The sequence below is a fragment of the Balaenoptera borealis genome (genome assembly GCF_965194805.1).
Source record: "Balaenoptera borealis genome assembly, chromosome: 15".
Lineage (NCBI taxonomy): Eukaryota > Metazoa > Chordata > Mammalia > Artiodactyla > Balaenopteridae > Balaenoptera > Balaenoptera borealis.
The window spans coordinates 38,983,840-38,996,678 of record NC_138871.1 but is presented as its reverse complement, the minus strand read 5'-3'; the positions used below and the strand labels follow the sequence as shown (position 1 = coordinate 38,996,678).

General features: G+C 39.9%; 2 long non-coding RNA genes across 2 annotated transcripts in view; one reads left to right on the top strand and one right to left on the bottom strand.

Moving 5' to 3' along the window:
• The window catches only part of LOC309612544, a 513,150-nt gene that overhangs the window by 318,498 nt on the left and 181,813 nt on the right, over positions 1 to 12,839 (bottom strand). The gene's annotated exons all lie outside the window — the stretch shown is intronic.
• LOC309612483 overlaps positions 1 to 12,839 on the top strand; it is a 76,746-nt gene that overhangs the window by 59,357 nt on the left and 4,550 nt on the right. The gene's annotated exons all lie outside the window — the stretch shown is intronic.

Below are 12,839 nucleotides of genomic sequence, written 5' to 3'. Positions count from 1 at the left end.
CTTCAAACTTCAGCATCCATTGCTCCTTAAAGTTTTACTCATTCCCTGGCATGAATCTTTTTTTTTAAAATCATTTAAAAAAATATTTATTGATTGATTTTGGCTGCGTTGGGTCTCAATTGTGGCATGCGAGCTTCTTATTTGTGACATGCGAACTCTTAGTTGTGGCATGCAGCATCTAGAACCTAGGCCCCCTGCATTGGGACTGCAGAGTCTTATCCACTGGACCACCAGGGAAGTCCCTCTGGCCTGAATATTAACCTTCAAAATTACACTCAAAGCAGGGGCTCTCCCCTGTTCTCAACAGAAATGAGTGTCAGTGGATTTCCAAAGCATTCCTCTGCTTCATGTATAGATATCTTTTCTCCCCAACTTCATTTTAGACCTATCAAGGACAGGGTCTAATTTTAGCTTCTTTTGTATCTCCCTGCCTTATAGCACCTGCTCTACAAATAAATTCTCAGAAGACAATCACTTCTTACCCCATCTGGAAGACTGATAATCCATAAGTGTACAGTTCTATGTAATGGAAATGGAAAGCTCTAGATTTGAGTGGGGGGCACCATTATTATAACTAACATTTTTTAACATCTATTAATCTAGCATTTCACTTCATCGTCATAGAACAATCCTATGAAGTAGGTACTATTATTATCCCCAGTAACCAATGAAAAAATTGCAACACCATAAAGTTTAGTAATTTGTCCAAGGTCATGGGGGAGCCCTAACTGAGGGGAGTCCCAAGCACTGAAAAATGATCTGGTAGAAGAAGGGGAAGGGTTGTACGGGGGGGGGGGGGGGCGCGGATTTGCTTCTCAGCAAGACTATCAAGTAAGGCCTCTTAGCTATTTTGGTAGTTCAAACATATATTCACAAATTCTTTGATACTTCTCCCTTCAAGAGGTGAAGCCAAATTACCTCCCCTTGAGTGTGGGCTGGCTTGCTTATAGGATAGCATGTGGCAGGAGTGACAATGTTTGACTCCTGAGACTAGGTTATAAAAGGCACTGTGGCTTCCTCCTTGCTTTCTATCCTGGTCACTCACTCTGGGCGAAGCCAACTGCCATGTTGTGAGGATACTCACTCAAGCAGCCCAGTGGAGAGGTCCATGTAGCAAGGAATGAGGCCTCCTGCCAACAGCCAACAAGGAGCTGAGGCCTTCTGCCAACAGCCACATGAGCAAACCATCTTGGAAGCAGATTCTCCAGCCCTAGTCGAGCCTTCAGATGATAGCAACCCCAGCTGACTTCTTGACTGCAATGTCACAAGAGACCCTGAGCCAAGTCACTTGGCTAAACTACTGCTCAATTCCTTACCCATTCAACCTGTGAGATAATAAATGTCAGCTGTATTAACACTGCTAAGTTTTGGGGTAATTTGTTATATACCAATAGATAACCAATGCAACTAAGTTAACCTCTAAGTAAGCAGTTCTTAACCTTCGGTGAGGTATCAGGAACCCCTTTGAGAATCTCATAAGAGCTATGAACCCTCTTAGAAAAATGCACAGACACAAAAACATGTAGCTCACAGTTTCTCGAGGATCGTGTATTCTGATAAAGCCCATTCATGGATCTCAGGTTAAAAATGCCTTCTCTAAAACTAGAATAGTCCAAGTATAAATTGTTTCCCACAGAATCCTTTTCCTGTGGATGACTAATTTAAAGCATTTTTAAAAAATTCTTTCCCTCAGTTTATTTTTCCTTGAGATAGAAGAATCAGTTAAAGAAGAACTCTCCCCGCCCCTCACCTCTACCCCTCGCCCCCACCCGATTCCCCCAGGCTCTTTCCACCCAGCACATTTCAAAGAGCAAAGGGGTCAAACTCACTTTTCTCATGGTTCTATTTTTGTGATGCAATTCTTTTGGAAGAGAGAGGGTAACTCGTGGGATTTCCAGAAAAGTCAAACAGTAATTACTAGAAATACAGGAAGGAAGTATGTTCTTGAAAGATTAAAGCTCCAGAGTTCAGAGCTAAATGAGTTGGCCTGGTTTGTATTCTCGAGAAACATTGGCGCTTTGGGGGAAATCCTACTGAGCTCACTTTTCATCCACTTGAGGCCCCCAGACCATGTTTTCACATATACCCATCTCCAGGCTGACATCACTGGTACAAAGGAGAAGCAGAGTTATTCCTCTCCATTTTCTACTTGGGAAGATAAAGATGTCAAAAGGAACACAGACACAGGAGGAAGAGCAATGAAACTTCCTCTCTGAGGTCAGTACCTCCTGAATCCCTGGAGGCCATGATTTCTGATCAAACAGTTACTGCGGCTCTGAGTTACTTCTGCTTTAGGGACCCAGAATGGTTTTCAGTTCTATTCATGGGCACGTTTCTCTGGGCTGCAGAAATGTATGTAATGCGATGCAGGAAATGTAACCCAGGAAGAGAGAGAGAGAACTTTGGGGGCACCATGGTGTGTTAATTTGGGGCAAATTAAGACATCCTATAGGGGTTGGATATATGCGACTGGAATTTTGGAGAGGTCTGGGTTGGGAGATTTTTGGTAGTTAAAACACGAGGATAAAAGAGCCTGCTCGCGGAGAATGGAACCCTGAAAGCTTATGGGTAGAGGAGGAAGAGAAGCCCATTGAAGTGTGGGAGGAATGGTTGGGAAGCTGGTGAGAAGAACCAAGAGAGAGAAGGATGTGAGAGAAATCAATGGCCAAGGGAGTTTAAAGATGGAGAGAAAGTAGTTTCAAATGTGAGAGGATGGATTAGGGAAGTGACAGTTGAAGCACGTTAATTGTATTTAGCATGAGTAAGGTTCACTGATGGTCTTGGAAAGAGCATATATCAGTGGCATAGAGGAGACAGAAGCCAGTTCGAGCAGGCTGACGAGTGAATGAGCTGAGGAAGTGGCTCACATGAATATGGCTAAACAGAGTCACCCAAGATTTGAAACCAGATGAGGCAGACTTCTTTCAACACTATCGTGGGCAGGAGTGTAAGAGGCAGCTGGAAGGCTGTGGCAAAAGGACCATATTCACTTTGCTGTTTGTTCATAACCTACTTTCGCTGAATGAATAAAATCATATCTTTAATAAACTGAGGGAGCTCTCTAGAGATATAAACTTTGGTATGGAGAAGTTGCAGCTAAGTGAGCAAAAGCCATCTGCCCAAATTAGAACTATCAGAAGAAAAAAGTCTTGCCAGGCACAGTGACACACAAGAAGCTGATCAGGAATCAAAGAACTAAAGGGTGAAATGTGGTGAGGGAGCTGCAAGTAATCCAAAGGTCAGGGAGGGAGATAAGGTGGTCTCTGCTGCCTTGTCTAAATGCAATAAGCTCTGAGACACTCGGCCTCTCTGAATAATCAGCACCGGTCTTAGATGATCTAGAGAGCAAAGAGGAGATGAACAAATTGCAACAGACAATCCTAAGACTTAGATTCAGAACACAGAGAACATGGGACTTGTAGTATTATTTTATTTCAAATACATTGATTTTCTGTGTGTTTTAACAAATATCAATAATGTTATAATCTTTCTGGTTTTAAAAATTGAGTACAGACAACATTTTCTAAGAAGTTTCCCCAGACCGCTGGTAGGGGCTGCCCTCAGACTCTTGCTGTGTTTCTCTGTGTTCCCTGAAGGCCTATCCCTCCCTCTATGACTGTGTTACTATGACAACCTGTCCAGTGGTTCTGTCCCTTGGAGACACCGGTTGCATGTGATCCCCAGCCCTTCGGCAGAGCCCAGTCTGCAGGTCCTCCGGGCCACACTCTCGGCCTGTGTTCAGGTTTAGGTAACACTCCTAGGGCCTCAGGCCCCACAGGACTCGCTGGCCTAGGTCAGGACCCTGTTCCTACTGCAGACTGCCCTGCCGCTGCTCCCAAGCTTGTTCCTGCACCCACTGCTGCCCCTGAGCTGGTGTCTCCTGTTGGGACACCAGCTGTGTTATGCAGGCTAGAAAGATCGAATGTGAGGGCCAGCACCAACTTGCAGGAAGTAAGGCTGGAAGCCCACAACTTTTTTGTGATGTGCTCAGCCTCACAAAACCTCAGCTGACTGCCTGCTGTATCCACAGAAAGCTCCACCACCTCCATTAAAATACAAGAAAAGAAGTAATCAAAGAAAATTTTCCTGTCGAACATTTGGTGACAACCAGGTATAAGGAGAGGAACAATAAAATATGAAAATGATGACGACTGTTATGCTCCCAGATGCCCTTCCTGTCGAAAAAGTCCAGCTTGGAGGATGGAGTGGGGAACTTGGTCACACAGCTGTGAGCGCAGGACAGTCACAGGGGCAGCTCTCTTGCTTGGGGGTCCAGAAGAACAGAGCCAGCCTCCGGGTTGATTTCTGGGAGCGTTGGCTTCTTTGATGTCACAATAAAGCAAATGTTGGACTTTGTCAAAAATTAGAAGGCAGGCCTGACTCACTTTGCTGAACTTAAAGCCATGTGGCTTCTTTGGGGACAGAGTCTGACTGTGGAAAGTCCTTAATGCCTGTAGTGGCATTTGCCGTTGAGGAGTTTTCTGCCACAGTGGTTGCGAAAACAGACCCCCAGTTGGGAAAGGGCCTCCTAACAACCCGGTCACCTTGTGTCAGCTGTCACAGGACCCTGAGATCCTATATCCTGCCTTCTGGACCCACCACCTCCTGGGACCTGAAGTGGAGCCCCACCCCTAATGCCTACCAAGAAAGTTTTTTGGAAAATAATGTGAAACAATGATTTTATTGTTTTTGTTTAAAATAACATATTTATTATAAAAATTCAAGTAATATAGAAAAGTACAGTAAAAAAAGTAAAAAAACCAACTCACTATGAATCCTACTGCCCAGAGACAACCATTCCCAACATTTATAAAGCATCATTAGAGACTCTATTGGTATGTGAATAAATAGATAGAATGACTGAAAAAATTTTATAAAAATAGGATTATACTCTGCACACCATTTTAGATGAAAAAAAAAATTAATATTGTTTTACTTGACTATAATGTTAGAAGAATTGAAGCAAAACTTAGAAATGACTAAATTGGTTGTTTCTTCACCACAAGTTCTTAAAAGAGTCTTTTAGAATTAAAAAAAAAGAATGAAAAACATTAGAAGATTGAATTTGCTATGCTTTAAAAAAAAAAAAGACAATTTTCAATTTTAAGTAATATCTATTGATCTTCTGCTGTGAATGATGAGGAATTACCCACTCTTACATTTTATCCCATGCCCAACTCTGTCTCTTGACTTTTATTATATTCCATTGTTACTGTTTAGCTCACTTCATTTTGTTCTCTGACTGTACTTCTTGCTGTTGTTTAGTTTTAGCTCTGTATTTAATGAACTCAGTGCTCACCCCTTCATGTTACCTCAGTGTTACAAGTTCAATTGTATTCTCCCCAAAAAAGGCATGTTGGAGTCCTAATTCCCAAGTACCTCAGCATGGCCTTATTTGAAAATAGTGTTTACAAGGGTGATCAAGTTAAAATGACGTTATTAGAGTGGGCCCTAATCCAGTATGACTGGTGTTCTTATAAAAGGGGAAATTTGGACACAGATATGCACAGAGGGAAGACCATATAAAGAGACATAGGGAGACCACCATGTGAAGATTGGAGTTATGCTGCCACAAACCAAAGAACATCTGGGGCTACAAAAGCTGGAAGAGGCAAGGAAGGATCCTTCCTTAGCTCCTTCAGAGGGAGCATGGACTTGCCCTCACCTTGATTTCAGAATTCTAGACTCCAGAACTGTGAGACAATATTTTTCTAAGCCATCCAATTTGTGGTGCTTTGTTATGGCAGCCCTAGGAAACTAATGCACCTAGGTTCTCTATTCTAGAATTTATTTTGACTCCTTCCTTGGTTGGATAGATTTCATTCAAAAGTTGTTTTTTGATAAGGCTCCTCCTGGATGCTTTATTCCCTAAGGTTTTGCATGCCTGAGAATGTTTGTCTTTATACTTGGAGGATAACTTGGCATGTACACAACCCTTGAATTTACTTTCCTTCAGACCTTTTTAGATGTTGGTCCTCTGTCTTTTGGCATTGGGAAGAAGCCTGAAGAAACTTGATTTTTCTCTCTTTATATGGTTTATTAACTATCTGACTATCCATGTGAGATTTTCTTTATCCTTGATGTTTTATAACTTCAGTAGGATATATTCTGACGTTGAAGAGTCTATATCAATTTTTCTTGGAATGTATATGCCCTTTGTGATTTGTAGGTTCAAGTCATCTTTGTTTTAAGAAAGTTCTCTTCTTCAATTTTATTTTTGAAAATAATTTATATTTAATTCCTTGTATTCTCCTTCTTCAGAAACGCATATGTTCCTTCAGAAATGCCAAGGATCCCATTGGTCTTCTATAACAATGGCAGTTTTCTCTAGAAACATTAACAAATCTTGGTTTCGTTGTTGCTGTTCATTTTGTGTGATTTCCCAGATTCTTTCCACTATAGTTCAAACTATAGTCAGTTATTTGTATCCTATTTGCTTTTGCATCTAATGTAGATTCCATCTTTATCAAGGTTTACTCTTCCATTTTTATCCTGAATATACTAGCTTGCTTTTTATCTTTTTCTTTCATTTTTAAAATCACTTCTTTGAATTCTTATGTCTTTTCTTTAGGGTCTTTTTCTAGAAAGATAGTGTTATCTGAAATTTCTTTGAGAATATAGAAAATTTATCTGAACATCTTTTCTGTTTCCTTGGGTAATTCTTCTTGTGATATTTATTTTTTAAGCAGCTTTTGTGTACATTCCCTTTCTCTACAATTTCTATGTGTAAATCCCATTATGGTTTCTTTTTGATTATTACTTGTCATTGAATGAGGTCTACTACTGGCTGAATAATAGTATGACAAGTAGAGAAGTTGGTGGGGGAATTAAAGTCCTTCAACTTTAACGGGTCTTATTGTCTCACACACCCTTTCAGTTATTTCCTTTTCTTTGGGGACCATCTCCTCTTAGCTTTTAGTGTTCTGGAAAGCCATGCGACTTAGACTCATAAGCTTCCTGTGGTGCAATCCAGTGGTCCCTGCCTCACTTGCACCATCCCCTTGCATCACCCCATGCACTGTTGTCACATGTCTCTCTCTCTGGAGGCAAGGTCAACAAGGTGATTCCTGCAGCCCTACCTCCCCTGCCACTCTGCAGGATGAATCCCACTGTCTACAGGACATTCCCCAGTCTCTGGAGGCAGCCTGTGCTACCACATCTCAAAGATGGAATAAAGATGTCATCAGCCAACCTTCCACCATGGACCTTTGGAAAGATATGGGTCCTACCGTGGGTCCAAGGAGGCACCTGGCATCTCTCTTCCCTCTTCCGGTTCTGATCCCACAGTAATCAGCAGATTTACTCATGGTTTTTCATTGACAGGTTTGGTCCTTCCTTGTCTCATTGAAAACAGAGGCCTCCTCCCTCTATTTTTCATTTCTTTTGCTTTGTTCATTTGGCTTCATAAGAGGAGAGTGGAATAAATATTTTACAGGCTTCTGGTCTTGAAATGCTAATTGATAATAGAATTTATTTATAGCTTGGGAAGATTTATCTGTATTATATTTATATCTGAATATACTATAAATTGTAAATAGGAACATGATCTATTTTTCCATTTGTTTATATTCTTCTGCTATCTTAGTTTTAAAAGTGTCCTTGTTTATGTCATGAATAGCACTCCTTAGATTCTCTTTGTTTGCTTTCAAAATGAAGATATCTTCATGACTTTTTGTTATAAAAATAGCACATGCTCATTGTTAAATATTAAACAATACTAAAAAGAAAAATCACAGTGAAAATCACCTAAAATCCCACCATCTATACATAACTACTATAAAATTTGTGTAATCATCTTTTGAGACATTTTCTAAGTGTACATAAATGTTTCTGTAATTTGACAAAATGAGGTCATAAATGCTGTTTTGTAAAGTTTTAAGATTATAAAAGTTCTGTGTTAATACATTATCAATGGAAGAAATTCAAAGGAAGCAGAAAGCTCCTCCTTACTCTCTCCATCCTCTTCCCCTCTCTTGGGAAAAGCACTTGTCTCAGACTTCAGGCCTCTCTCTATTATTCACTTACATACATTTATAAACACATGAAACATACATGATTTTTGAAAACATGAATTAGATCATACTGAATATGACTGAAATTCTAAATTCGGTATTTTCTTCTTTGTTATTATTGTGAATAGGATCTCATTTTTAATTAATATTTCTAATCAGTTCAAAGGAATTAAGCTGTGTTTTGAATATACACTGCATCTTATATTCATCCACTTTACTCAACTGTTTTATTAATTCATATAAAGCTTCCGCATGGCTACAGTGGCCAGACAATCATTTTAGGTGTCTGGGGTGAAGGTGGGACTCATAGGGCTTCCTGTTTTGCTACTATTTTTAATAACAATGTCTGCTTTGCATTAAAGATAAAACCAGCTCTGTTTTAAATAGCTCCGTATTATGTTATTGTAATATATTTCTATTCCTCTTTTTTAAAATGAGAAGTGTCTATTGAATTTTATCAAGTGCTGTTTCAGCATCTGTTGAAATCATCACATTTTCATTATTTAATCTAGTGAATTGGATGATATTTTATTGTTATTATTAATAATAGTTGCCTTTGTGTCAAACCCTTCAGTCATTCTTGGGATAAAGCCTCTTTGGCGATAAATAAATATTAATGAAATTTACGTATATTTTAATGTGAGATTTGTGGGTGGCTTTGATCTATAGGTGAAGATTCCCTAGACCGTGCTTCTTACTCTTTTTATCATTATTGTCCCCCTAATAAGAATTTTTTTCCTTAGTTGTCCCCCATGTAATTTTAATTCCACAGATACACTATCTGTGTTTGTACTGTTTGTATATCTGCACTTCCTACATAAAAAAGAGTAAGATTCTTTAGCCCCTTCAAGAACCAAATTGCTCCATTGGAATGCATGGAGCTGTCACCCCATTGTGAATACATGGCCTATTGTATTCTTTGTTTGTACATTACCTTTATTAGATTTCAGGATCAAGCCCTGTGTATCTTCACATCTTGGAATGAACTATGCAATAGGTCACACTTTTCAAAGTTCAGAAACAATGTATGGAATAGCAGAGCTGCTTTAAGTAAAGACCAAGTCTATTCATCAGCTCCTCTCTGACCATCCTAATAAAAACAGACCAAGAAATACATTTGACCTTTGTCATCACTAACAAAGTCAGCCCCAGGGCCTTCCAATTCTGGTTCAGTCCGTCCCTAGAGAGACTTTGCCAGGCAAGACTTTGTAAATTGTAACCCACAAGCTCTTTTCTTCACAGTATCAATCTCAGGCCCTTCAGCATGTGGATCAGAGTATTTGCAATACTTAGTGGATAAGACAGGTTATAGGACAGGAGAGGAAACCAAGGGGTGAGGGCCTAGAATGTCACTAGACCCCTAAAGCTGTATGCATTGCTTAGCAGGAGAACATGGCAGCCATGGAGAACAAGAGTCCATTGGGGCAGCTGCTTGTAAAGCCAAGACGTGAAGCCAAGGATTGACAGTACAGTAGCTGGGTTTGAACCCAGAGAGAAGAAGTGGAGGGCAGAGGTTGGAGTCACCAGCTGAGCTGTAGATTGGGATGTTGCAATAGGTATTAAAGTACACAAGGGTGAGAGCCCCAGGCTCTGTTCTCAAAGGCTTATATTGCCTGTAGCACATGCCTCTTTTGGAGCTTCAGTCCTGTCTTAAAGGGCTAGAACTCCTTGATTTCCATTTTTCACGGGAGGTAATTAGTCTGGGAAAGTTTGGGAGGATTTAGTATTCACCCATATTGTGGCGGACACACCCTAAGGTGACCTCCAATAAATAACACTCCTGTATAATAATCCCCTCCCGTTAGATGTAAGTGGAACCTTGTGACTTGCTTCTAACTAGTGTATCATGGCAAAGGTGATGGGGTGTCACTCCTTAATTACATATGATAGATATAGATATAGCTAGCTAGCTAGCTAGACAGACAGACAGACTGACTGACTGGAGAGATTCTCCTGTTGACCTTGAGGAAGCAAAATGCCATGTTGTGAACTGCCTGTGGAGAGGGTCACATGGCAAGGAGCTACAGGTGGCCTTAGGACATGAGGATAGCCAACAGTTAGTAAGAAGCTGGGGCCTTAGGCAAACAGCCATAAGGAAATGGATTCTGCCAACAGCCAATGAGCTTGGAAGCAGATTTTTCCCATCAAGGCACCAGATGAGAACACTGTACAGTTAGCACCTTGATTACCACCTGTGAAACTCTGAGCCAGGAACCCAGCTAAGCTGTACCTGGACTCCTGAGCCAGGGAAACTGTAAGATAATAAATACGTATTATTTTAAGCCGCTGGATTTGTGGTAATTTGTTAGGCAGCAACAGAACACTTGCCATGCGTGTGTGTGTGTATATGTATGTATGTGTGTGTGTGTATATATATATATATATATATATATATATATATATATATAATCTATATCTATATACCTGGACACTTCTGGTTGAGTAGCTTTCTAAATTTCCTTCTCCCTCACAAGTTATTGGTTTAATATTTACTAGGTTAAGTATGGACTTCCATATTGTAAAGAAAAAAAAAATTGTTCTTTTCACTCATATGTTCAAATCTTATTAGCAAATGCTTTTGTGTTCTATTCTTATTTTAAAATTTTATATATTGGTTGGTATCTCCTTTCTCAATTCAGATTTTATTGAAATGCCTTTACTTTTCAAATACTTAGCTTTTGGTTTTATTTACTGAGTCCAGAGAAATTATTTTTTACTTTCAAAATGATCTCCTTCTGCTTTTATGGTCATATTTTCTTCTTCCTCTTTAGTCTGGCTTGTCTTTTCCTTCCTTTTCTCATATTGTAAACTGAATTCTTTCTAAAATATTCCCTTTTATCAACCACCAAAAAAGAGAAAATTTTAAATCATGAAATTTCCTAAAAGTACTGCTTTGACTACATTCCACAGAGATTACTGTGGCATGTTTTAACCAGCATTGTTTTCTGAATAAACTCCTTTTGTGTTCTTTATTTCCTTTCCAATTCAACTGTTGACTCAGTAAGTATTTTTACTTTTCCAAGTAGTTGGTTTATTTTTATTTGTTTTGGTTGTTACTTTATATTTCATTCTATTTTGGCCAGAGAACATAGCACATTTCATTTCTGTTCTTTTTGAACTAGTAGAGATTATGTCTGTGGTCTAGCACGTGATGTATGACACCATATGGGCAATTGCCATGGACAGTTGGAAATTATATATAGTACAAGATATCCATTAATTCTATCTCTAAGAGATTTTTTTCTCAGGGGCTGGGACAGTCTCAGGAACTAAAGTGAGAGTTGAGGAATATCTAAAACTGTATTAGCAGGGGGACTCTGGTTCCAGGCTGAGCTGGGAAGGGCACCACTCAAGTAGCCTAGGAGTGTGTTGCTGAAATAGAGGGGGAATAGTTAAGAGAATAGCTGGTACAACAGGCCAGAGAGGTGGAGAAATAATGTGTCACACGCACAGTGAGGCAGGTCCAACAGTAGACAAGCAAAGAAGTCAAAGAGGAGATAAAGAGTGAGGGGTGGATCTCTCTGGCATATTTTGGGGTGGTATTTTCTGCTACCCTTCAAGGTCAAGAACAGCACACTGTAGGAGAGCCTGAAGTTAGGAGGAGCCGGAACACTTGATAACTTCCACAACCTCTGCACTGGCCCTGGAGGCCTGCCAGACTTTACCTTACTTAGGAAAAATACTCCATTTGATTAATCTGCCATACCTGCATTTCTATTATTATGCAGTTGAATTCAAGCCTCACTGAGGATAGGACAGTAAAATCTCTTACTATAATTGTTTTTCTAAAACGAAATTTTCTTGTATGTATGCCCATATTTGCTTTCTGCATTTTATAACTGTATTTTAGGGTCATATATATTCAATGTTCTTAATATTTTATTATTAAACATGTCTTTTCCATTATATGATGATCTTTTCATTCTTTTGAATACTTTTTCCTTTTATTTGGTAGGCAGTGAAAAGCAAAAAAAAATTTTTCTCATAGAAGAGAGTTAAAAGTTCTGATTGTTGTTAGTTAGGACCAAATGTAGAAAAGAAAATGTTTATTGTTTGTTTTAAGTTAATTGCCCATTACTGCTAAAAACAAAATATGACTTACCACACATACTTACTTGCAAGATACAAATAAGGAAAAGAGATAAGGAAATATAAAAATTAAAATAAAATATGAACCCAGGAAATGACTAAACATGATAGTAAATGAATACAGTCAAAATTCTTCTACTGTATACAAAGCACCCCAGTTCAGATTGAAAAACAGAATCCATTAGTAAATTATGAGGTACACTCAAAGGTTTTTTTAAAAGAAAAAACCTGGTAAGTTAGATGACTATTTCTATCAAAATCAAACAGAAAGAAGGGAAAGGAGGATTTCTAGAATCACAAGTGGCATTTGAGGGCCCCTCATCTCCTCAATCCGGTTCTCCCACGGAGAGGGGGCCACTGCCCCCAAATGCCTCGGCTCTAAGGTGTGCTGTCAGGGGTCCCTGGAGGCTCCCATTGTAGTGGGTACAAACCTCAGTCCACCAACTCAAGTGAAAAAGAAACAGAAGCTTCTCTGTTTTCCTTGACGCAGCTCAACTTCTAGTATAGTCTCCCAGACCATCAAGGTGTCCCGATTCATCCCAGCCACATGCGGTCCGCCCCCTTTTCCTCCGGGTGTCTAGTTCTGGAGGACTTCCTGTGGCATGAGGATGGCACAGCAGGTGCTCCTTGGTTGCTATGGGGACGCAGGGTCCCTGGGGACTGGGCGCCCCTCCACTGCTGTGCTGCTCTTGAGTGCCTGCAGGTCACCCTGCCAGGCCATGCCAGGCTCTGTCTGCC